This window comes from Myotis brandtii, unplaced genomic scaffold (assembly GCF_000412655.1).
Source record: "Myotis brandtii unplaced genomic scaffold, ASM41265v1 scaffold39, whole genome shotgun sequence".
Lineage (NCBI taxonomy): Eukaryota > Metazoa > Chordata > Mammalia > Chiroptera > Vespertilionidae > Myotis > Myotis brandtii.
In genome coordinates, this window is record NW_005364953.1 from 6,865,957 (window position 1) to 6,893,946 (window position 27,990).

Below are 27,990 nucleotides of genomic sequence, written 5' to 3' on the forward strand. Positions count from 1 at the left end.
AGGTATCTGGGGTTTATTTACCTTCTATAATTGAAACTTTGTTGCTTTCAGTGGAGCTCAGAGCCGGGCCACGGCAGGCGGGAAGCCTTGGCTTCCTCCATCACTGGAGCAAGCAAGCCTCCTGCTCGCTCCAGCTCCGCAGCTGCCGGCCGCCATCTTGGTTGGGTTAATTTGCATATAGTCACTCTGATTGGCTGGTGGGCATGGCTTAAGGCATAGCGAAAGTATGGTCAATTTGCATGTTTGTCTTTTATTAGTATAGGATAATCTCTCACAACCTTTTTATCCATTCATTGAGCTGATTTCTCAATAGAAATAGTCCAGGCTATAAGGGATTGTCATGAAATATTCAACCAAGACTACTATACCCAGGAAGGCTATCATTTAAAATTAAAGGGGAAATAAAGACCTTCCCAGACAAGCAAAAAGCAAAATGAGTGCATTACCACCAAACCAGTACTACAAAAGATATTAAGGGGTCTTCTTTACGAAGAAGAGAAGAAAAAACCCAGAAGAACATAATTAAAAGAATAAAATGGCAATACATATGTACCTATCAATAATTGCTTTAAATGTAAATGGCTTAAGTGTTCCATTCAAAAGACATAGGGTAGCTGAATGGATAAGAACGCAATAAGAGACCCACCTCAGAATGAAAGATACACATAGACTAAAAGTAAAAGAATGGAAAAAGATATTTCATGCAAATGAAGAATAAAGCTGGGGTATCAATACTTATATCTGACAGAATAAACTTAAAACAAAGGCTATAGTAATAGACAAATAAGGACATTTCATAATGATAAAGGGAGCAATCCAAGAAGAAGATGTAACTCTTGCAAACATTTATGCACCCAACATAGGGGCACCTAAATATATAAAAAAGTCTTGGTGGACATAAAGAGAGAGATAGACATACAGTCATAGTAATACAGTCATAGTAGGGGATTTAAACAACCCATTGACATCAATGGATAGATCTTTCAGCCAGAAAATCAACAAGGAAACAGCTACCATAAATGACCCACTACTACAGATGGAGTTAATAGATATCTTTAGAGCATTTTTACTCCAAAGCAGCAGAGTATATATTCTTTTCAAGTGCACATGGAACATTTTCTAGGATAAACCATGTTAGGACCACAAATCAAGTCTCAATAAATTTAATAAGATTGAAATCATATCAAGCATCTTCTCTTGCCACAATGGCATGAAACTAGAAATAAATCATAAGAAAAAGCTGAAAAACACACAAAGAAATGGAAGCTAAATAACATGTTACTAAACAGTGAATAGGTTAACAATGAGATCAAGAAAGAAGTCAAACCTTTCGACAAATAAAATGAGAACACAACAACCCCAAATCAATGAAACACAGAGAAAGAAGTTCTAAAAGGAAAATTCATACCATTATAGAACTACCTCAAGAAACAAAAAAATCTCAAATAAAGAATCTAACTTTCACTTAAAGGGACTAGAAAAAGAATAACAAACAAATTCCAAAGTGAGTAGAAAATAATAAAAATATGAACAGAAATAAACACAATAGAGTGTAAAAAAAATACAGCCTGGCTGGTGTGCTCAGTGCTTGAGTGTCAATCTATGAACAGGAGGTCATGGTTCGATTCCCAGTCAGGGCACATGCCCAGGTTGTAGGCTCGATCCCCATTGGGGGACATGCAGGAGGCAGCCAATCAATAATTCTCTCTCATTGATGTTTCTATCTCTCTCTCCCTCTCCCTTCCACTCTAAAATAAATAAAAATATAGAAAAATTTAAAAACAATAAAAAAGATTAATAAAACCAAGAGCTGGTTGTATTAACCTCATCAAGAAAAAAAGAGAGGACCCAAATAAATAATATCAGAAATGAAAGAGGACAAGTAATTGACACCAAAGAAATCAAAAAGAAAACATCATGAATAACTATATGCCAACAAGTTGGACAATCTGGAAAAAAATAATAAATTTCTAGTAACATACAAACTTCTAAAATTGAATCAGGAAGAATCAGAAATCTGACTAGACAGATCACAACTAATGAAATTGAAGCAGTAATAATAATAAAAAAAACAGACAACAACTCACAACCAGATGGCTTCACAGGTAAGTTTTACCAAACATTTGAAGAAGAGCAAACACCTATACTTCTTAAACTATTCCAAAAAATTCAAGAGAAGGGAAGACTCCCAAGCTCATTTTATGAGGCCAGCATTATCCTAATTCCAAAACCAGATAAAGACACTGTGAACAAAGAAAATTATAGGTCAATATATCTGGTGAACATAGATGTAAAAATCCTCAAACCAGATCCAGCAATACATTAAAAAGTTCATACACCATAACCAAGTGCTATTTATTCCAGGAATATGAGGTTGCTACATTCCGCAGATCCATCACTCAAGTAATCAAATTGGCAAATGAAGTTTATATTATGTGACTGCTCAGAAAACCCATGTTGATTCCCACTGATCAGGGCTAACTCTTCTTAGGATTATGAATTATCATTTAATAGCAATTTGTAGAATCACTGTCTAAGATTAACATCAAGTTTTCCAGTCTGTGTTTTGTATAATGAATCCAAGATTGCTTCCATTCTAAAAACCAGAATTTCATTGGATGTTTCATATCTTCCTGAAAATGGGTAGAATTCAGAGTCCAACTTCTTTGACTTTTCTAATCTTCAGAAGAACCTAGAAATTAATATCTATGATTATATCCGATGTGTGACTTTCACTTCTAAGGGCTGTGTCCTATTGAAAATTGAGACACTTGAGTAACTAGCTAGCCTCTCCTTCCACTTCAACTTTCTGCTGCAAAATTGAATACTACACACACCGGCAATCATTAAAACATCTCATTAGGGAATCAAAGAAAGGCTCCCGCCTCTATTTTAGCTCAACAGTCTTTTCCTTCTTTGATCCTTCTATTCACTATTCTTGTGCTTCGCTAGCAGGTGTTGCCAAAGTGTCTGTGTTGGGGAAGGTGTGGATTTTCATGTCATAAACTTTTATCTGTGGCTATACTGTAACTTTGAGTGTTTTTGCTGCTTTATCATTCTCTTTGAGCTGAGGGCAAAGATACAGACCACATTAGTATTTAGTGGAAGCTGCAATTGAAGAGTCTGAGAAGCAAGCAGAATAAAGAGCAGCAGAATATGCTTTTTTTTTTCTCACAGAGCTCTTGCTTTTTACCTCTATATTTTATGTTTAGATCTTGCTTGTGAAATGCTTTCATGTCTCTCTCCCTATCTTTCTCATGTTATCTCTTTCCTTTCCTTTACCTTCTGTTTCTCAAATAAATCATGTTCCGTGTCATAAGTGGGCCTCTCAAGTTGATCTGAATTCATTATTTTTTATTATTTTAATTGAAATTCTTTATTGTTTAAAGTATTACATGAGTCTCCTTTTTCCCCCATTGACCTCATCTAGCCACCCTCACCCCCAAGTACAAGAGCTCACTCCTCTACTCTCTGTGTTCATTGGTTTTCCTCATATGCATGCATACAAGTCCTTTGGTGGATCTCTTATCCAACCTCACCCCCCGCCTTCCCTCATAGGTTGTACAGTCTCTTTGATGCTTCTATGTCTCTGGTTCTATTTTTGTTAATCAGTTTACGTTGTTCATTATATTCCACAAATGAGTGAGATCATATGATATTTATCTTTCTCTAACTGACTTACATCGCTTAGCATAATGCTCTCTAGTTCCATCCATGCTGTTGCAAATGGTAAGAATTCTTCCTTTTTATAGCAGCGGTGAATTCCATTGTGTAAATGTGCCAGTTTTTTAATCCACTCATCTGCTAATGGGCACTTAGGCTGTTTCCAAATCTTAGCTATGGTGAATTGTGCTGCTATGAACATAGGGGTGCATATATCCTTTCTGATTGGTGTTTCTAGCTTCTTGGGATATATTCCTAGAAGTGGGATCACAGGGTCAAATGGGAGTTCCATTTCCAGTTTTTTGAGGAAACTCCATACTGTCTTCCATAGTGGCTGCACCAGTCTGCATTCCCACCAGCAGTGCACAAGTGTTCCTTTTTCTCCACATCCTCTCCAGCACTTGTCGTTTGTTGATTTGTTGATGATAGCCATTCTGACAGGTGTGAGATGGTACCTCATTGTCGTTTTGATTTGCATCTCTCAGATGATTGGTGACTTTGAGCATGTTTTCATAAGTTTCTTGGCTTTTTTATGTCCTTTTTCAAAAAGTGTCTATTCAGGTCCTTTGTCCATTTTTTGATTGGATTGTTAATCTTCCTTTTGTTAAGTTGTATGAGTTCCCTATAAATGTTGGAGATTAAACCCTTATCAGAGATAATATTGGCAAATATGTTCTCCCATGCAGTGGGCTTTCTTGTTGTTTTGTTGATGGTATCTTTTGCTGTGCAGAAGTGTTTTGTTGATGGTTTCTTTTGCTGTGCAGAAGCTTTTTATTTTGATGTAGTCCCATTTTTTTATTTTCTCCTTAGTTACTATTGCCCTAAGACCTGTATCAGTAAAGATATTGCTACGACATATGTCTGCTATTTTTCTGCCTATGGCTTCTAAACTTTTTATGGTTCCCCATCTTACGTTTAAGTCCTTTATCTATTTTGAGTTTATTTTTTTGTATGGTGTAAGTTCGTGGTCTAGTTTCATTTCTTTGCATGCATCTATCCAATTTTCCCAACACCATTTATTGAAGAGACTATCTTCATTCCATTGTATGCTCTTGCGTCCTTTGTCAAATATTAATTGAGTATAATGGCTTGGGTCGATCTCTGGGTTCTCTGTACTGTTCCATTGGTCTATATGTCTGTTCTTGTGACAGTATAAAGCAGTTCTGAGAACAGTAGTTTTGTAAATATAGCGTGATATCTGGTATTGTGATGCCTCCAACATTGTTCTTCTTTCTCAAGATTGCTGCAGCTATTTGGGTTCTTTTTTTTACTCCAGATGAATTTTTGGAGAGTTTGTTCTAGGTCTTTGAAATATGCCATTGGTATTTGAATGGGGATTGCATTGAATCTATATATTTCTTTGGGTAATATGGACATTTTAATGATGGTCATTCTACCAATCCATGAACACGGTATATTCTTCCAATTGTTTATGTCTTCCTCTATCTTTTTTTTTTTTCAGCGTCCTGTAATTTTCTGAGTACAGGTCCTTTACCTCCTTGGTTAAATTTATTCCTAGGTATTTAATTTTTTTGTTGCAATGGTAAATGGTATTGTTTTTTTAGTTTCTCTTTCTGTGAGTTCATTATTGATGTATAAAAAAAGCCACAGATTTCTGTGTGTTAATTTTGTATCCTGATACATTGCTGAATTCATTTATTAAGTCTAGTAGTTTTTTTATGGAGTCTTTACGGTTTTCGATGTACAATATCATGTCATCTGCCAATGATGACAATTTTACTTCTTTTCCAATTTGGATGCCTTTTATTTCTTCTTCTTGTCTAATTGCAATGGCTAATACTTCCAGTACTATGTCGAACAGGAGTGGTGAGAGTGGGCATCCCTGTCTTGTTCCTGTTTTTAGGGGAAATGGTGTTAGTTTTTGTCCATTGAGTATGATGTTGGCTGTGGGTTTGTCATATATGGCTTTTATTATGTTGAGGTATGATCCTTCTATTCCCACCTTGCTGAGAGTTTTTATCAAAAATGGGTGTTGAATTTTGTCAAATGCTTTTTCTGCATCAATTGATATGACCATGTGGTTTTTTTCTTTCAATTTGTTTATGTGATGTATCACGTTGATTGATTTGCGGATATTGTACCATCCTTGCATCCCTGGAATAAATCCTACTTGGTCATGGTGTATGATCTTTCTGATGTACTGCTGGATCCGATTTGCTAAGATTTTGTTGAGGATTTTGGCATCTATGTTCATGAGGGATATTGGCCTGTAATTCTCTTTCATTGTGTTGTCTTTACCTGGTTTTGGTATTAGGGTGATGCTGGCTTCATAGAATGAGCTTGGAAGTGTTCCTTCCTCCTGAATTTTTTGTAGTAGTCTGAGGAGGATAGGTTTTAGTTCTTCCTTGAAAGTTTGGTAAAACTCCCCTGAGAAGCCATCTGGTCCTGGGCTTTTGTTTGCTGGAAGCTTTCTGATGATTCCACAGTCGGACATCCCTCTCACAATCCGGGACCACTGGCTCTTAACCACTCGCCTGCCTGCCTGATTGCCCCTAACTGCTTCTGCCTTCCAGGCTGATCACCCCGAACTGCCCTCCCCTGATGGCCTGATCACCCACAACTGCCCTCCCCTGCCTCGACCTGCCTACTCCACCGGGACCCACCTCTTCCGCTTGAGATGGCAGAGACGCCAGGACCGGCCTCCTCTGTGCTGTGCAGAGCCATGGGACCCCCAAGAATCACCACGCAGAGTAGGCACTGGGTTCCGCCTCCGCTGTGCATGTGGCCATCTTGTGGTGGCCATCTTGTGGCAGCCATCTTGTGATGACATCGCAGGAGGGCATCGCATGTGGGTGTCGTACGAGGGCATCGCAAGAGCATGATGCCACCTAGGCTTTTATTACATAGGATGTCCACTTCATTGAGGTTGTCCAGTTTGTTGGAGTAGAGTTGTTTGCAGTATTTTTTAACACTGTGGGATCATTTGTTATTTCACCTCTTTCATTTCTGATTTTGTTTATTTGGGTCCTCTCTCTTTGCTTCTTGGTGAGCCTGGCTAGAGGTTTGTCAATCTTGTTTATCCTTTCAAAGAACCAGCTCTTGGTTATTATTGATCTGTTTTTGTTTTTTGTTTTTGTGTGTGTGTGTGTGTGTGTTTTTGCTCTCTATGTCATTTATTTCCACTCTGGTCTTTATTATTTCCTTCCTTCTGCTTACTCTGGGCTTTTATTGTTGCTCTCTTTCTCATTCTTTAAGTTGCAAGGTTAGATCATTTATTACCATTTTTTTCTTGTTTTTGGGGGGTAGGCCTGTAGAGCTATGAACTTGCCTCTCAGGACTGCTTTCATTGTGTCCATAGGTTTTGGATGTTGTGTTTTCATTGTCATTTGTTCCCAAGATGCTTTTTATTTCTCCTTTGATCTTTTTGGTAACTCAATCATTGTTCAATAGTATGCTATTTAGCCTCCAAGTATTTGATTTTTTTCATTGTTTTTATTGTAGTTGACTTCTAATTTTATGCCATTGTAAACTGAGAAGATGCTTGGTATGATTTCTATCTTCTTGAATTTGAAGAGACTTTGCCTGTGTCCTAACATGTGTTCTCTCTTTGAAACTGTCCCATGTGCACTTGAGAAGAATGTATATTCTGTAACTTTGGGATGAAATGTTCTGAAGATGTCAATTAAGTCCATCTGATCTAGTGAGTCATTTAGGATTGCTGTTTCTTTGCTGATTTTTTGTCTAGAGGATTTATCTAGTGATGTCAGTGGGGTATTAAAGTCCCCTACTATGATTGTATTGCTGTCAATCTCTCCCTTGATATATTCCAGAAGTTTTTTTGTTTGTATGTTTGTTTGTTTGTTTTGTTTTGTTTTGTTTTTATGTATTTGGGTGTTCCTATATTGGGTTCATATATGTTTACCAGAGTTATATCCTCTTGTTGAATTGATCCTTTAGTATTAAGAAGTGGCCCTTCTTATCTCTTGTTATGGCCTTTACTTTGAGGTCTATTTTGTCAGATATAAGTATTGCTACCCCAGCTTTTTTTTCATTTCCATTTTCCTGAAAATATTTTTTCCATCCCTTCACTATCAGTCCTGTATAAATCTTTGTTCTGAGGTGGGTCTCTTGTAGACAGCAAATATATGGGTCATGTTTTCTTATCCATTCAGCTACCCTATGTCTTTTGATTGGAGCATATAATCCATTCACGTTTAATGTTATTATTGATAAGTACTTGCTTGTCGTCATTCTTATTCTTTATGCTTGTGTTCCTTCTTGCTTTTTTGTTTCTTCTTTTTACAGCAGTCCCTTTAGCATTTCTTGCATTACTGGCTTGGTGGTAATAAACTCTCTTAGCCCTTTTTTGTCTGTGAAGCTCTGATTCTACCTTCAATTTTGAATGATAGCCTTGCTGGGTATAGTATTGTGGGATCCAGTCCCTTGGTTTGCATCACTTTGTATATTTCATTCCACTCCCTTCTAGCCTGGTGTGTTTCTGTTGAGAAATCTGTTGATATTCTAATGGGAGATCCCTTGTATGTAACTTTCTGTCTCTCTCTGGCAGCTTTTCCTTGTAGGTAATTTTCTGTCTCTCTCTGACAGCCTTTAAGATTCTTACTTTGTCTTTGATGTTTGCCAATTTAATTATGATGTGTCTTTGTGTTGGTCTTTTTGAGTTCATCTTGTTTAGGACTCTATGTGCTTCTTGGACTTGTGTGGTTTTTTCTTCCTAACATCAGGGATGTTTTCTGTCATTGTTTCTTCAAGCAGATTTTCTATCCCTTGCTTCACTTCCTCTCCTTCTGGGACCCCTATGATGCAGATGTTGTTTCATTTTGTGTTGCCCCGAAGTTCCCTTAGGCTCTCCTCCTGTTTTTTAAGTTATTTTTTCCAGTTGCTGCTCTGCTTGGGTATTTTTTCCCACCTTATCTTCTAGCTCACTGATGCGGTCCTCTGCTTCTTCTGGTCTACTCTTGATGCTTTCTATTGTGTTCTTTATTGCACTGGGGATGTGCCCGCAACTATGGTACATGCCTTTGACCGGAATTGAACCCAGGACCCTTCAGTCCGCAGGCCAATGCTCTATCCACTGAGCCAAACCAGTCAGGGCTCTCCTCCTGCTTTTTAAGTTTTCTTTCCAGTTGCTGTTGTGTTTGTGTGTTTTTTCCTACCTTGTCTTCTAATTTGCTGATGCGGTCCTCAGCCACTTCTAGTCTACTATTTAAGCCTTTTAAATTGTGTTCTTTATTGCAGCTATGTCATTCTTCATTTCCTCTTGGTTCCTTTTCATGTTGGTGACATTCTCATTCAGCTTCTTATAATTCTCATTGAGTTGTGTGTATTTGTCATCCAGCCTTTAAGCATACTTATAACCATTACTCTGAATTCTTTATCTGACATTTTACTTGCCTCCACTCCATTTAATTCCCTTTCTGCTGATTCCTTTTTTTTCTTTCCTTTGGGGATTGTAGTTTTGTTGTTGTTTTTTTGTCTCCCCATTTTTTGCTGTAATGTTTTGTTTCTATGTCTTAGATCCAACTGCTTTGTTACCCAGGTTCTTTTCAGGGTGGTGCTATGTAGTTGATGATTTTTGGGACCTAGTGGTGCAGTCTATCAGGTCTCCTGGGCTTGGTGATTTAGTGGAGCTCCCTACTTGAGCTATTTGTGTTCTCTTGATTTAGTTGGGTCTTGAATGTTAGTTTCTTATTTGCGAATGAAGTCTCATCACGGATTGGCAATGTGACTCACCCCTGGCTTCGTTGTGCAAGCTGTTTCGTATGTGATCGTGGTTCTGGCTCTTGTGGAAAGGGTTGCCTAAGGTCTCACTTGGATGTGCTCACTGTGGGTTCCCAGAGTCCACGGCCTAAGAGGAGAGTCTCAGTGCCTGAGGCTGAGGTACTGTGACTTTGGCCAGTGTTGTGTGACTCTTGCTGGAGTAATGTCATTCTGCAACTCACTACAGGGGTCTCGGAGCCTGTGACGTGGAGGGCGGGTGTCTCTTAGTCTGCAGTTGAGGCAGTGGGACTCTGGACAAAGTGATTTCCCTCTCTGAATCATGAGGGAGTTCAGGAGCCAGCAGCTGGGGATGTGGGAATCTCGAGGTCTGTGGCTGAAACAACGTGTCCTTATCCAGGGAGGCAAGTCCTCAGTAACTCACCAAGCTGTCCAGAGGTAGGCAGCCAGGAGGGGATGTCGTGGATCCTACTGAGTGAGCCGTGCGCCCTTGGTTGGAGAGGCACACGCCCCATGGCAGCTCAAAGAGGGGCCCAGAAGCTGTCTACCAGGGCTGTGTGCCCATGGGGCCCACACACTGGATCAGTGCAATTTTGGTGTTCCACCAGCTCTGGGGAGGGAGAAGTCCCAGTTTCTGCTTCAGGGGATGTGCACCCTTGGTTGGATACACTCGCCCAGCAGAAGCTTACAGAGGTGCCCAGGAGTTGTCTGCTAGGGCGGTGGGCTCAGGAAGTCTGTGTACTGGAACAGCACTACTGTGGGAACTGGATGCCAACAGTTGGAGTCACGCCTTGCAGTGGCTCAGAGAGGCACCTGGGGGCCACCTGCCAGAGCAGTGAGCTCAGGGGGCCTGCACACTGGATCAGTGCAACTGCGGTGACTGGAGGTCAGCAGCCAAGGAGGGGGAAGTCTTAGTTTCTGCTGTTGGGGCCTTGCGCCCTGGGTTGGATACGAGTGTACTCAGTGGAGGCTCACAGAGGCACCCAGGAGCTGCCTGCCAGGGTGGCAGACTCAGGGGGCCTGCGTGTTGAAACCATGTGACCGCAGTGTCTGTGGGCAGGCAGCCAGGAAGGGGAAGTCCAATTTTCTACTGCCAGGGCTGTGCATCCTTGTTTGGATATGTGCACCCAGTGGTGTCTCACAGAGGCACCAGGGAGCCACCTGTCAGGGTGGCAGGCTCAGGGGGCCTGCGCGCTGGATCTGTGCAACTGCAATGCCCAGAGGTTGGCAGCCAGGGAGGGGGAAGTCCCCGTTTCTGCTGTCAGGGCCTTGTGCCCTTGGTTGGATTCATGCACACCTAGCCGTGGCTCATAGAGGCACCCGGGAGCCTTCTGCTGGGACAGTGGACTCAGAGGGACCTGTGCACTGAACCTGCACACCCATAGTGTCTGTTGGTAGGCAGGAGGGGAAGGAGAAGTCACAGTTTCTGCTACTGGGGTCGTGCGCCCTTGTTTAGTTATGAACACACCCCATAGCGGCTCACAGAGGCAACCGGAAGCTGCCTGTCAGGGCAGTGGGGCTCAGGAGGCCTGTGTGCCGGAAAGGCGCAAGTCGGGTGTCCAGCAAGTCAACAGCTAGGGAGGGGAAAGTCCGAGTTTCTGTTGCTGAGGTCTTGTGTCCTTGGTTGGATTCACACGCGCCCAGTGGTGGCTTAGGGAAGCATCCAGGAGCCATCTACCAGGGTGGTGGTCACAGAGGGTCCCACGTGCTGAAGCTACGTGACTGTTGTGTCTGTGTGCAGGCAGGTGGGAGGGGGAAATCCCAGTTTCTGTTGCCAAGGCCTGTGTGCCCTTGTTTGGATATGAGCGCACCCAGAGGGCGCTCCCAGAGGCACCCGGGAGCCACTTGTCCAGGCAGTGGCCTCAGGATGCCTGCGTGCTGGAAAGGTGCGACTTCAGTGTCTGGAGGTCAGCATCCAGGGAGGGGGAAGTCTCACTTACTGCTGCGGGAGCTGTGGGCCCTTGGATGTGGATGTCCTAAGGTCTACAGGTCTGCGGATGGAGCAGCAGGACTTTGGTTGGTGTGGCTGCAGAGTCGCAGGTAGTGTCCAAGGCCAGTCTGGGTGGTAGTGCTGATGAGTTCCTAGAGGAGGTCACTCTCCCCTTCAAGATGGTGTGGGCTCCGTGCCTGAGCCCCGCAGCCTGGGGAGTGCCCACAGAGGTGGTAGGGGCTCCCTGTCCAGGAGAGCCTGATCTCCCAGCCTCTGATACTCCTGCTGGATTTAACTGTCCCTCACTCACTCACACACACACCACACATGTCCACACACTCCCCTTTCACCTGCTCACTCACTCACACCCTCTCCCTCACCTCTGTCCTGCCAGCCTCCATCTCCTTCCTGAATTCATTATTTTTTAAGTCTTACTGCAATTAGATCACATTTCTTCGGCACACATGGAGAGAGAGCTGAGGCAATGAGAGCTACTCTCATAAGCATATCTGACCCTAACAGATATGCCCCGTCAATAAACAAAGTCTATCTTAGGTGCCACTTCCCTCAGCTCCTATTCTCAAGCATCTGCAGTTTCCCTGCTTTCCTGAATCTGGTCTTGCAACTCTAATGCTGACCTGCTCTCTGTTAAAGACATGTGCCTGCTGTCTTCCATAACCTAATAACTTCATGCATGAAATTCCAGTGTATATCATTTCTTTGAGGGAAGCATTCTGTTAACATGCAGATAATATGTGGGGAATGTAATACTATAGACCATTAACACATTAACCTATACTTTACTTTATCAGGTAAGTTTGACAGACAATAGGTCCCAAAGCAAATGGAAAACAAGACAAGGAATTTTAGACAATAATGATTGTGAAAATGGTAAAAAGGCTAGCCAGGGATGGAGGACACTTTATAAATTGCAAGCCTGGCCTGGAAATCACAAAGGTATATGGAGTATGGGAAAGTGGGGTGGGGGGCATACTAGAGGAAACATAAGCTTTTCTAATCACAAATACCAAAAATATTATTTTCTCCTTGCAAATATCAGACCAGTTAAGTATAAGGGTAAAGATCCTTGCCAACTTTCAAACAGATAAAGCAGAGCTAAGAAACATGACGTTGCCTAAGTCACTGACTTTATCAGGAGGTGCAATTGGGAGCAGTGGAAGATAACACAAATTTATGTCACTCCCTGTCTCTGAACCTTAGTTGCAGTCTTTGCAAAATGAGGAGTTTGGATTAAGCAATCATAAGACATCACCCCCCCTCTAGCTCTAACATCCCATAGCATCCTATAATGAAATTCTCCTAACTGGTTTGGCTCAGTGGATAGAGCGTCAGCCTGCGGACTCAAGGGTCCCAGGTTCGATTCCGGTCAAGGGCATGTACCTTGGTTTCGGGCACATCCCCAGTAGGGAGTGTGCAGGAGGCAGCTGATCGATGTTTCTCTCTCATCGATGTTTCTAACTCTCTATCCCTCTCCCTTCCTCTCTGTATAATGAAATTCTCAAGAACATGATGATGTGTTATAAGAGCAAGCAGAAGAGATTTGGGCTGCAATGATACTTCTACTGTGAAATAGACTATATTTTAGTCAATATTTATTGAATGTTCCATATATGCCAGGCATTATGCCAGGCACCACACAAAGCCCTTCACATAAATCATCTCACTTAACCTCCCCAAAACCCTATTAAACACTACCAATATCCCCATAAGGATACTGAGACTCAGAGAGGTTAAATAAATATTCCAAGATTACACAGTTGATAAATGTTAGAGTCAAAATTAAAACCCAGGGCTGTCTGATTCCATATATTGGCTCTATCCATGTTGTATCAAAATGATGGTAGAGCATATATGACCAATCTCCCAGAATGACCAAAAAGAAGCAAAATGCAAACAGTAGCTTTGTGAGGGCATGGGAAACACCAGCTTTGGATTCAGACAGATTTGGATGTAACTTCTGACTCTGTTAATTTACTTACTCTAAGCCTAAGTTTCCTGATCTATAAAGTCCTTCCAATTAAGCTTATAAACCAAAGGGTAAATGCAATCATAATTATACACTTTTCTAGGCTCCACAGATAGTGTGGTTCTAAAAGACACCAAGAATTAGGTACAAGAGCTGCCATATTTTTGTATAACAGCTTTATACCTGTGCATCTGGCATAAAGCTGCTAGGCTAGACTTTTTTTTTTTAATTTTGTCTCTGGGCCACATGCTTACTCTGCATTTGAGCAACTAGTGGGGACAACTCTAAGAAGCCAAAAGCAATATAAATCCAAGGGCATCCTGCCACTGCTTCAGCTCCTCCAAGCTGACTCTCTTTGACGCCTGCACTTCTGTTGTCAAGGAGATAGGATTCTGTGAGTCCTAGGCAGATGGTAATTGTGGTTAGGATTCTTCTACCCGGTGGTGGGAAAAGGGTGCAGAGGGGGAAATAAGATTGCTGATCCCAGGCTGTGTCAGGAGCCAGAGGTAGTGAAATGGAGTTGCCATGCTCCAGCTCCTTGAAAATTCCTTCTCCTAAAGAATACAGACATACCTCAGACATAATGAAGGCTCAATTCCAGACGGCCATGATAAAGCAAGTATCACAATAAAGGGAGTTGTAGTCTTTTTGGTGGTGGAGGGTCTTGCCTTCAATTTGAAAAAAAAACAAACAGCAAAATCTCTGAAGCACAAAAGAGAGAAGCACAATAAAGTGAGGCATGCCTATATAAAGAAGAGAACACTGGTGCTGGCTGCAATTAGGTACTAACCTATTGAACATAGTCAGGATAATTAACAAAAATCATATGCTCTCTTCAGCCTTTATGGAGATCCTGATGCTCACAACAGTTCTATGAGGGAGGTTGGGCAGAGATAATTACCCCACTTCATATATGAAGAATCTGAGGCTCAGAGACAGTATGTAGCTTATCCCAATCTTGCAGACATTAAAGGATATAAATAGTATTCAAGTCCAAATCTGTCTAGATCCTAAGCTAGAGTTTATCACATGAAAAGAAACAGAAATGAGAAGTGCACCAGCACACAACATCTATGATCTATGGGCTTATTTTCAGCAGGGCTCAGGCAGAGAGACCTATAGGGATGCTGATACTGCACTTACAAAGGGGACCAAGGATAACAAATCCAGTTTAGAGAACTAGAAACTTTGATGCCTCACAGAAGTAGCCACCATGCTCTGAAACCCCAAATAGAACTAGCAGATTTTGGCAGAACTAGCAGAGCTGAGATAAAAAGAAAAAAAATCCTGCTCCTCAGTAAGCACTGTCTTCTAGGAGAAAAAGAGGCTGGGAAATAGAATAAGCAGTGAAGAGAGTGGAGATTTAAAAGTTATTCGTAGGCTTTAGAATTTAAATCTAAATCATATTCATTTAAATTCCATGTGGAAACATAAGAAAGTCTTCAACCAAATATTTATATAGTCATAATTAGTCTGTCAGTTGCCACAATAGCAAACCACACCTAAACTCAGATGCTTGAAACAACAATTATTTATTTTTATTCACATGTCACTTAATTAGTTTAGGCCTAAGTGGGTTTGGCACCAAGCTGTGGGTTGAATCCAGGTATGCTCCACAGGTCTCTCATCCTCCTTGGATCACCAGGATCCCTGGGATATGTTCTCATGGTAACAGCAAAAGGGCAAAAGGACAAGCCCAATCACAAAGCACATTCCAAGTCTATGCACTTGTCATGTCTGCTTAGTCAAATGGCCAAGCTCAAAGTCAAGTGGCCATCCTCCAGTCATCACAAGGCCAAAGCAAATCACACATCCTAGCTCAACATTAGTGGGGCAGGAAAGTACACTCCTCCTACAAAGTTTGGGAAGGTGAGTCAAGGTAGTGAAACTAAATATACCATAGTCAGTAGGGAAGCATTTGTTTAACTTTAAAAGACAACTATATAAAATGGTGGTAAAAAGCTTAGGATATGATATTAGGCACATGAGTTGAAATCACATTTTTCCACTTAGTATACTGGATTTTGGCATCCAATTGACATGTTTTATATGCCAATCTTGGGAATAGGAAGACAGGAAGTAGTTAAAATTAGCAGAATGTATGTTGTACTTAAGGCATCACCCAATAAAATTTTAATATTGCTGTGACCAGAAGAATCAATTTTATGTGCACAAGAGTACCAAGTAATTGTCTTGACTGTTTTTTTTTACATTGCTGTCATTTCAAAAAGAAATGAATCATTGTTTGCAACAGAAAAATTACTCTAAAGAAGAATTGAGATTTGGCTTAGGTAAGTTGGAGTAAGTAATTCTCACTAAAATTAACCAAAAAATCTTGGCAGAATGCATGGAGTATCTATTTGAAAGGCAGATGACATCAGAGATAGCAAAGAAGAACACCAGAATTTGAGGCATCACCAACCTGGCAGTTAGTGTATCACTTTTCCCCTCTTATATCCTCTGGCAAGAAATTAAGGCAAACAAAAACCCAAAAGTGAGTGCTATGGGGAAAATAGAGAAAGCTCCAATAGAAGCTCTCTAATTCTTTCAGGAGGAACAGGCAAAGAAACTACAGATGTTCATCAAGTTGAGGAAAACCATGTTTATTTTTTTCTTTCTCACTTCCATAGTGCCACAGCCTCAAGGCAATTCTGCATGTGTAGCAATGGCAGTGCCAGTGGCATGTATTGTAAAACTGCAGGAGCCAAAACACTGAAGAAGGGAATTTTGTCTCCATTTTGTTGCGGTCTTGCTCCAAGAGAGCAGTGCTAAGCCCATTACTTATTTATTCTCTCTCTGTTCTTTTGCTGCTTGGCAGTAGTACAATCATGAAAGTGGGTGGTTTCTATCCATAAGACCAAAAAGGAGAACCCCAGGAAACCAGAAAATATTGGGAGGTTGAAGAGAGAAAGGAGCTCATGAACGTAACTCCATAAATTAATTTATGAACTCCTCATCTCACTCCCAAAGTGTGCATGTGTGTATCTAGTCTGAATCAACATACCAATGATTTGAACTAAAAGATAGACCACTACTCAGGTCCCAGTCTAACCACAGAGTGGCACACATGCCAGACATTCGAATAGCACTGCAAAAATTTTGAAAACTAAACTGAGATAGAAACCTCAGCCCCCAGAAGAAGTGTTGGAACTTGTGGTCTGAACTGAAACAGATGGATTACCTTATTAAAAAATAAAATATCAATATTTCCATAGGATTTAAACAAGACCCAGAGTATCATAATATAACATTCACATGTCCAGGATACAATCTAAAATCTCTAGGCTTATGAAAAACCACAAAAATCTTGATTCACATAGGAAATGACAATCAAGATATCCATCATGAGATGACACAGATGTTGAAATTATCTGATAAAGACTTTAAAGCAAACAGTGTTCATAATTGCTCATTTGAACATTTTTTAATAGTGTCTTTAAAGTCTTATCAGCGATACAAACTAAAATGACAATTAGGTATCACCTCACATCTGCCAGAATGGTTACCATCAATAAATCAACAAACAACAAGTGTGACAAGGATGTGGAGAAAAGGGAACTCTAGTACACTGCTGGTGGGAATACAGACTGGTGCAGCCACTATGGAAAACAGTATGGAAATTCCTTAAAAAATTAAAAATGGAATTGCCTTTTGACCCAGTGATCCCATTTCTGGGAATATATCCAAAAAATCCTGGAATACCATTTTGAAAGAAGATACGAGGTATAGCAGTTAATAATGCAGATTTTTTTCAATAGATGGAGTTACATATATGTTGATATATATGCGATTTGATATGTATGCTATTTTGTTGTATTGACAAAAAGCTTCAAAACTTCATATGTCAAATTTTCTGAAGGTGTTAACATCATACTGGTAAATGAAACAGACCAATTCCTTGAAAGACACAACTACCAAATGTCACATAAGGAGAAATAGATAATCTGAATAGGCCTTTATCTATTAAAAGTATTGAGTCAAAAATTTAATAGTTTTCCAAAAAAGAAAGCACAAGGCCAAGATAGTTTCACTGGTGAATCTTACCAACATTTAAGGAAGAAATTATACCAATTTTCTACAATCTCTTCCAGAAAATAGAAGCAAAAAACACTTATTGACTTTCTATGAGGCCAATATTACAGCTAGACCAAAACTAGAAAAAAGATATTACAAGAAAGTAAACTATAGACCAATATCTCTCATGAAGATTCTCAACAAAATATTAGCAAATTGAACCCAACAGTGTATAAAATGAATTATGCACCACCAACTACTGGGATTTTATTTCCATTACATTCAACATTCAAAAATCAATTAATGTGATCAGTTACATGAACAGGCTAATGAAGAAAAATTATATGATCATATCAACAGATTAACAATTTTTTTTTACAAAATTCAATCTTCACTCATGATTTTAAAAAACAAACACTCATCACAACTAGAAATATAGGAAACTTTCTTAATGTGGTAAAGAACACCTATCATAAAACAAAACACTACAGCTAACATTATACTTAACACATTGCAGATGGATCACGATAATTCTCACTTCATATTACACAGTGTTTTACAAAGTATCATACTTTAAAAAGATATTAGCTTGTAAGAACATGTAATAAATAACTTCAAAATGCAATGGGTATTTAACTTTAAAGTGTGCCATTAACATTTATGCAAAATGCTTTTTGTACTCGTTCAATAGAAACTTATCAGGCCACTGGGTAAAACTAGCAATAAAACTATGTATTAATTATTAGAAACTAGATGCTTTCCCCCTAAGATTAATAAGAGAAAAGGATGTCCCTTTATATCACTCTTATTCAACACTAGAGGCCTGGTGTATGGGATTTGTGCACTAGGGGGGGGCATGGCCTGCGGGGATTGGCCTGCTGTGGGAGCACCACTCATCCCAGTCAGCAGAGTGGCTGTGGACCTGTCCTGTGAGCAGCTGCTCATCCCAGTCAGCTGTCCCACTGTGGGAGTACACTGACCACCAAGTGGTACCTCCTGCGTTGAGCATCTGTCCCCTGGTGGTCAGTGCACATCATAGTGACTGGTCAACTGGCCATTCTGGTCATTCCACCATTCAGTCGCTGGGCTTTTATTATAGAGGATTTTACTGGAAGTTCTAGCTAATGTAATAAGACAATAAAGGAAATAAATAGTGTACAGACTGGGAAGTAGGAAATAAAACCATCTTCTTTCACAGATGATATGATTGCCTATATAGAAAATCCCAAAGAATAGACAAAAATCCTCCTTGAACTAAGTGAGTATAGGAAAGTTGTAGGATATGGGTAATATACAAAAGTTAACTGCTTCGTTATATACCATCGATGACCATTTGGAATTTAAAATAAACACAATGTTATTTACATCAGCATCCAAATATTTAAATTTCTAGTTATACTGGTAAATCTAACAAAGTATGTACAGGATATATAATGAAAACTAAAGAAATCAAATATTTAAATATAAATGGAGAGATAGTCCATATTCATGGATAGAAAGACTCAATATTTTAAGATGTTAATTCTTCCCAGATTAATATATAGATTCAACACAATTCCAAACAAAATCTTACCAAGTTATTCTGTGGATAGCAACAAATTGATTCTACAGTTTATATGAAAAGACAGAAGACCCAGAATAGCCAGCACAGTACTTAAGAAGAAGAACAAAAGTGGATGACTGACAGTACCTGACTTCAAGACTTATTATAAAGTGTGTGGTGTGAAAGAATAGCAAAGATCAATGGAACAAAATGAAGAGCCCAGAAATAGACCCACACAAAAATAGTCAACTAATTTTTGCTTAAAAGCAAACACAATTCAATGGAAAAAAGACAGTCTTTTCAACAAATGGTGCTGGCACAATTGGACATTCATATGTAAAAAAATGGTTCTAGACAAAGATCTTACACTTTTTATAAAATTAATTAAAAATGGATCTAAATGAAATAATGAGAAATTATAAAAATTCTAATATATAACATTAAAAAACCTAGGTGACCTTGGATTTAGCTATAACTTTTTAGCTACAATACAATCTGTGAAAAAAATTGATATATTGGGCTTTATTAAAATTAAAAATTTGTGCTCTGCAAAAGACACTGTTAAGATAATGAAAAGACAAATCACAGACTGGGAGGAGATATTTGCAAAACACATATCTGATAAAGGATGTGTACCCAAACTATACAAAGAACTTTTATAACTCAACAAATAAACAAACCAATTTCCTTTAAATGGGCAAAAGATCTCAAGAGATACTTCATAAACAGGTGGCAAGTAATCATATGACAAGATGCTCAACATCATATGTCATAAGGGAATTACAAATTAAAACAATAATGAGTTTCCACCACACACTTGCTAGAAAATCTAAAATCCAAAACTCAACAACACTAAATGTTGGCAAAATGCAGAGCACGAGGAACTCTCATTCATTGTTAATTGCAATGCAAAATGGTATACCCACTTTGCAAGACAGTTTAGCAGTTTCTTACACAGTTGAACATACCCTTACCATATGATACAGCAATTGTGTTCCTAGGAATTTACCCAATTGAGTTGTAAACTATGTACACACACACACACACACACACACACACACACATATCTATAGCAGCTTTATTATTAATCACCCCAAACTGGAAGGAACCAAGATGTTCTTCAATAGGTGAATGGATAAACAAACTGTGGTACATACATAGAATGGAATGTTATTCAAGCAATAGAAAGAAATGAGCTATCAAACCACAGAAAGACATGAAATAACTTTTAATGCATATTGATAAATAAAAGAAGCCAGTCTGAAAGGCCATGTACTGTATGATTTCAACCATATGACTTTCTGGAAAAGGCAAAACCATAGAGATAATAAAAATATCAATGGTTTGGAGGGAAGAGGAAAAGATGAATAGATGGAGCACTGGGGATTTTTAGGATGGTGAAGCTATTCTGTATGATACCGTAATGGTGAACACAGGATATTATGCATTTATCAAAACCCATAGCATGGTACAATAGGAAGAGTAAGCCTTAATGTAAACTATGGGCTATTTAATAATAATGTCTCAATTTTGGTTTGTTAATTGTAACAAATGTACCACACTAAAAGATGTTTATAATAGGAGAAATTGTTTGAGCATTACATGAGGTTAAATTGGGGAGTTACATGGGGTGGTGATATGAGAACACTCTATACCCATGGTCGGCAAACTGTGGCTCGCGAGCCACATGCGGCTCTTTGGGCCCTTGAGTGTGGCTCTTCCTAAGCCTTAGGAGTACCCTAATTAAGTTAATAACAATGTACCTACCTATATAGTTTAAGTTTAAAAAATTGGGCTCTCAAAAGAAATTTCAATCTTTGTACTGTTGATATTTGGCTCTGTTGACTAATGAGTTTGCCGACCACTGCATCCGTTCAATTTTTCTATAAATCTAAAACTGTTCTTTTTAAAAAAAATCGATTACTTGGCCCAGTCTGTGTAGCTCAGCAGTTGAGCATCAACCCACGAACCAAGAAGTCACTGGTTTGATTCCTGGTCAGGGCACATGCCCAGGTTGCAGGCTCTAACCCCAGTAGGGGGCATGCAGGAGGCAGCCCATCGATGATGTTCTTTTCTCTCATTGATGTTTCTATCTTTCTATCCCTTTCCTTTCTTCTCTCTCTAAAAATCAATAGAAACACATTTTCAAAACGTTTATTAAGAGATGTGTTAAAAGATACATATGGATTTTGTAACACATAGAAGAGCCACTAAAAATATTATACACAAGAGGTAAATTAGAATACTAAAAATATTTAACTGAAAATAGGAAAGGGGAAATAGAGGAATAAAACAGACAAAAAACAGAAAATGAATAATAAAATGGCAGACAAAAATCTAAACATATCAACAATTACATTAAATATAAATGGTCTAAACACACCAATTTTTTGAAATACAGAATAATAATAGACATAATTGAAAATATAGAAAAAACTAACAACATGGCCCCTGCATCCTAGTCCTCAATGTTCACAGTTTAATTGAAAAGCACAATCCAGAACCAGGTAAAATGATAAGTGAACCTCATATTTATGATGCTCCAACCACCTTGAGGACATCTTTTAGTTCTTTGAACACACTAAAATAATTTCTGCCTAAGGGCCTCTGTACTTGCTGTTCTCTCTGCTGGAACACTGTTTGCATCTCTTGATTCTTATCTTTTAGGGCTGAGTTAAAATATAACCTCCTCAGAGAAGCGTTCTTTGACCTCCCTATATAAAGTAGTTAACTTGCCTCTCCTTCAGTATCTATCCTCTTCTCCTGCTTTTCTATCATAGCCTTTATCTCTATCTGAAATTATCTTACTTGCTTGTGTATTTCTTTGTCATCTCTCTCATTAGCATGTCAGGTTCATGAAGGCAGAGTACCTTGTTTGTTTTGTTCACTGTTATATCCTCAGCATCTAGTAGGTATTTATAAATATCTATTGAATGAGGGAATGAGAAAACATTTAAACAATATTGAAAGTACATACTACATCAACATAAAATTAAAAGTGTATGTGAAACGGCCAGACCTCTGAGCCCAGAGGGTCGGAGGGAGACCGCGTGGCAGACAGCCACGTCTCTTGGGACAGACACAACCCCTGACTGGGGAAAGGAGTTCCGCGGGATTCCTGGCACCGGGGGATTTGAGATTTGGATTCTGTGATTACGGAGGACTGAGCCTAAAGTGGGCAGCCTGAGGAGCTGACCAGATCATGCAGTGCCGGTAAGAGAGGAGCGTTTCCGCGGCCGGCGTTTGTTTGTTCACTTGTTTTCACTGAACCCTGCTCATAGGACAGTTCGGATACAGACACTCACCTGTGCTGAAGAGAGGGAGAAGGTGCGGACGAGTGGAATCTGGGGAGAGACTGAGGAGAGAGGGGGGGCCGGGAGAGGTGGCAGCGAATTGAGGGCTGAGACACCCCTGGGCCCAGGACTCGGGCAGCCATTCTCTCCGGAGGGTGGAATTCTTCCCCCCACCCCCCAGGCAAGGAGCACAGCCATACCCAGATTCTACCCTATACGAGATAAAGGATTAAAATAATCTGATTAGTCCCTGGGAGTTACCAGGGTCTGGCCTATAGAGGAACTTTCAGTCCCACCAACAACGCAGAGCAGGGTAACGATTATTTAAGAACCAGCTCTGGGCAGTTGACCTCCCCAAACCAGTTTTAAGTAGAGAAGCCGTATAGCCTCAGAGGCCAACCCCAAAACACTGCCACCCAGAGGCTGAGCCACAAACTGACTCTTAGGTGAACACAAACTAAGGCAGTCTGGATCACAAATACGGCCTGCTTTAAAATCAGGACTGTGATTTACAACACGGAGGAACAGTGTATCACAGGGAAATTCAACACTCTCCTAAATACCTGGCAGGACTAAGCAGATCCAAGCAACAGCAGCCTCCTGATCACCACACCCTCTGTCTGAGGAACAGCAGCTGTACGTGAAGCCTCCCCCCACCAGCCAGAAGAGCCACCACAGCTGTGAACAACACCCACCAGAGGAGCTGCTGCCAACTGAGGAGCAGCTGCTACCGCAACCACCCAAGGAGCAACCACAGCCCAAGGAGCCACTGCCACCCAGGGAGCAGCCACTGAACGACTCAACATCTAGATATGTCAGTGAGATCAAACATGGGTAGGCAAAGAAACCCCCAAAGGAAAGAAAAGGAGGACTCGCCAGAAAAGCAGCTAAGTGAGACAGAGGCATGCAACATGACAGAAAAAGAATTCAGAATAAGGGTCCTAGCGTGCATAAACCGGATGGAGGAAAAAATCAACTACTTATGCAAGAAGCAAGAAGAAACAGATGAAAAAATCAATAACTTATGCAAGACCCAAGAAGAAATGAAGAGCGATATAGCTGCAATAAAAAACACCATTGAAAGCATCAACAGTAGACTAGGAGAAGCGGAGGACCGAATTAGTGAATTAGAAGACAAGGAAGCAAAACACACCCAAACTGTACTGCAATTGGAGAAAAAAATTAAAAGACAGGAGGAGAGCCTAAGGGAGCTTTGGGACAACATGAAACGAAACAACATACGAATAATAGGGGTGCCAGAACAACAGAAAGATGAACAAGGATTAGAAAACCTACTCGAAGAAATAATATCAGAAAACTTCCCTGAAGTGGGGAAGAAAAAAGTCACACAAGCACAGAGAGTCCCAAACAAGGTGAACCCGAAAAGACCCACACCAAGACACATCATAATTACCATGGCAAATGTTCAGGACAAAGAGAGAATCTTACAGGCTGCAAGAGAGAGACGGAAAGTTACATACAAGGGATCTCCCATTAGATTATCAAATGATTTCTCAACAGAAACACATCAGGCCAGAAAAGAATGGACAGAAATTTACAAAGTGATGCAAAGCAAAGGACTGAACCCAAGAATACTCTATCCAGCAAGGCTATCATTCAAAATTGAAGGGGAAATAAGAAGCTTCACAGACAAAAAAAGGCTAAGGGAGTTTATCACCACCAAGCCAGCAATGCAAGAAATGCTAAAGGGACTGGTGTAAAAAGAAGGAATAAAAAGCTCAGAAAGAAAACAGCCACACAAAAAAAGAAATGGCTACAAACAAGTACCTTTCAATAATAACTTTAAACGTAAACGGACTAAATGCTCCAACCAAAAGACATCGAGTGGCTGAATGGATAAAAAAACATGACCCATACATCTGCTGTCTACAAGAGACCCACCTCATTAGAAGGGACTCACACAGACTGAAAGTGAAGGGATGGAAAAATATCTTTCAGGCAAATGGAAAGGAAAAGAAAGCTGGGGTAGCAATACTTATATCAGACAAAATAGACCTCAAAGTGAAGGCCATAACCAGAGATAAGGAAGGCCACTTCATAATACTAAAGGGATCAATACAACAAGAAGATATAACCCTGGTAAACATATATGCACCCAATGCAGGAGCACCCAAATACATAAAAAAACTCCTGGAAGATATCAAAGGAGAGATCGACAACAATACAATCATAGTAGGGGACTTTAATACACCACTGACATCACTGGATAAGTCCTCTAGACAAACAATCAGCAAAGAAACAGCAATCCTAAATGACTCACTAGATCAGATGGACTTAATAGACATCTTCAGAACACTTCACCCCAAAGCCATGGAATATACATTCCTCTCAGGTGCTCATGGGACATATTCAAAAATAGACCACATATTGGGTCACAAGCAAAGTCTCCACAAATTCAAGAAGATTGAAATCATAAAAAGCTTCTTCTCAGACCACGATGGCATAATGTTAGAAATAAACTACAATAAAAACAACCCAAAATACTCAAACACTTGGAAGCTGAATAGCATGTTATTAAATATTGATTGGGTTACCAATGAGATCAAAGAAGAAATTAAAAACATCCTGGACACTAATGACAATGAAAACACAACAATCCAAAACCTATGGGACACAATGAAAGCAGTCCTGAGAGGGAAGTTTATAGCTCTACAGGCCTATCTCAAAAAACAAGAAAAAATGGTAGTAAATCATCTAACTCTTCAACTCAAAGAATTAGAAAGAGAGCAACAAGAAAACCCCAGAGTGAGCAGAAGGAAGGAGATAATAAAGATTAGAGCAGAAATAAATGACATAGAGACCAAAAAAACAATACAGAAAATCAATGAAACCAAGAGCTGGTTCTTTGAAAGGATAAACAAGATTGACAAACCTCTAGCCAGGCTCACCAAGAAGCAAAGAGAGAGGACCCAAATAAACAAAATCAGAAACGATAGAGGCGAAATAACAACAGACCCCACAGAAATACAAATGATTGTTAAAAAATACTATGGACAGCTCTACTCCAACAAACTAGACAACCTGGAGGAAATGGACAAATTCCTAGAAAAATACAACATTCCAGCACTCAATCAGGAAGAATCTAAAAATCTCAATAGGCCAATAACTATGGAAGAAATTGAAGCAGTCATCAAAAAGCTCCCAGCAAACAAAAGCCCAGGACCAGATGGCTTCTCAGGGGAGTTTTACCAAACTTTCAAGGAAGAACTAAAACCTATCCTCCTCAGACTACTACAAAAAATTCAGGAGGAAGGAACACTTCCAAGCTCATTCTATGAAGCCAGCATCACCCTAATACCAAAACCAGGTAAAGACAACACAATGAAAGAGAATTACAGGCCAATATCCCTCATGAACATAGATGCCAAAATCCTCAACAAAATCTTAGCAAATCGGATCCAGCAGTACATCAGAAAGATCATACACCATGACCAAGTAGGATTTATCCCAGGGATGCAAGGATGGTACAATATCCGCAAATCAATAAACGTGATACATCACATAAACAAATTGAAAGAAAAAAACCACATGGTCATATCAATTGATGCAGAAAAAGCATTTGACAAAATCCAACACCCATTTTTGATAAAAACTCTCAGCAAGGTGGGAATAGAAGGATCATACCTCAACATAATAAAAGCCATATATGACAAACCCACAGCCAACATCATACTCAATGGACAAAAACTAACACCATTTCCCCTAAGAACAGGAACAAGACAGGGATGCCCACTCTCACCACTCCTGTTCAACATAGTACTGGAAGTATTAGCCATTGCAATTAGACAAGAAGAAGAAATAAAAGGCATCCAAATTGGAAAAGAGGAAGTAAAACTGTCCTTATTTGCAGACGACATGATATTATACATACAAAACCCTAGAGACTCCATCAAAAAACTACTAGACTTAATACATGAATTTGGCAATGTAGCAGGATACAAAATTAACCCCAAGAAATCTGAGGCATTTCTATACACCAATAGTGAACTTTCAGAAAGAGAGATTATAAAAACAATCCCATTTACCATCGCACCAAAAAAATTAAGATACCTAGGAATAAACTTAACTAAAGAGGTAAAAGACCTCTACTCAGAAAACTACAGGACATTGAAAAAAGAGATAGAGGAAGACATAAACAGATGGAAGAACATACCGTGTTCATGGATTGGTAGAATCAACATAATTAAAATGTCCATACTACCCAAAGCAATCTATAAATTCAACGCACTTCCCATTAAAATACCAATGGCCTACTTCAAAGATCTAGAACGAACTCTCCAAAAATTCATCTGGAATAAAAAAAGACCCCGAATAGCTGCAGCGATCCTGAGAAAGAACAAAGTAGGTGGGATCTCAATGCCAGATATCAAGCTGTATTACAAAGCCACTGTTCTCAAAACTGCCTGGTACTGGCACAAGAACAGACATATAGATCAGTGGAATAGAATAGAGAGTCCAGAAATTAGCCCGAACCAATATGCTCAATTAATATTTGACAAAGGAGGCAAGAACATACAATGGAGCCAAGATAGTCTCTTCAATAAATGGTGTTGGGAAAATTGGACAGATATATGCAAGAAAATGAAACTAGACCACCAACTTACACCATACACAAAAATAAACTCAAAATGGATAAAGGACTTAAATGTACGACAGGAAACCATAAAAATTCTAGAAGAATCCAAAGGCAACAAAATCTCAGACATATGCCAAAGCAATTTCTTCACTGATACAGCTCCTAGGGCAGTTGAAACTAAAGAGAAAATGAACAAATGGGACTACATCAAAATAAAAAGCTTCTGCACAGCAAAAGAAACCATCAACAAAACAACAAGAAAACCCACTGCGTGGGAAAACATATTTGCCAACGTCATATCTGATAAGGGCCTAATCTCCAAAATTTATAGGGAACTCATACAACTTAACAAAAAGAAGATAAACAATCCAATCAAAAAATGGGCAAAGGATCTAAATAGACACCTTTCAAAAGAGGACATTCAGAAAGCCAAGAGACATATGAAAACATGCTCAAAGTCACTAATCATCCGAGAGATGCAAATCAAAACAACAATGAGGTACCATCTCACACCTGTCAGAATGGCTATCATCAACAAATCAACAAACGACAAGTGCTGGAGAGGATGTGGAGAAAAAGGAACACTTGTGCACTGCTGGTGGGAATGCAGACTGGTGCAGCCACTATGGAAGACAGTATGGAGTTTCCTCAAAAAACTGGAAATGGAACTCCCATTTGACCCTGTGATCCCACTTCTAGGAATATATCCCAAGAAACCAGAAACACCAATCAGAAAGGATATATGCACCCATATGTTCATAGCAGCACAATTCACCATAGCTAAGATCTGGAAACAGCCTAAGTGCCCATCAGTAGATGAATGGATTAGAAAACTGTGGTACATCTACACGATGGAATACTATGCTGCTGTAAAAAAGAAGGAACTCTTACCATTTGCAACAGCATGGATGGAACTGGAGAGCATTATGCTAAGTGAAATAAGCCAGTCAATGAAGGAAAAATACCACATGATCTCACTCATTCATGGATAATAAAGACCATTACAAACTTTTGAACAATAATAGATACAGAGGCAGAGCTGCCTCAAACTGATTGTCAAACTGCAGTGGGAAGGCCAGAGAGGGTTGGGGGGCAGAAGGGAGGGGAGTAAGAGATCAACCGAAGGACTTGTATGCATGCATATAAGCAAAACCAATGGACATAAGACACTGGGGGATAGGGGAGGCCAGGGGATTGTCAAGGGCGGAGGAAAAAGGACACATATGTAATACCCTTAGTAATACTTTAAGCAATAAAAAAGAAAAA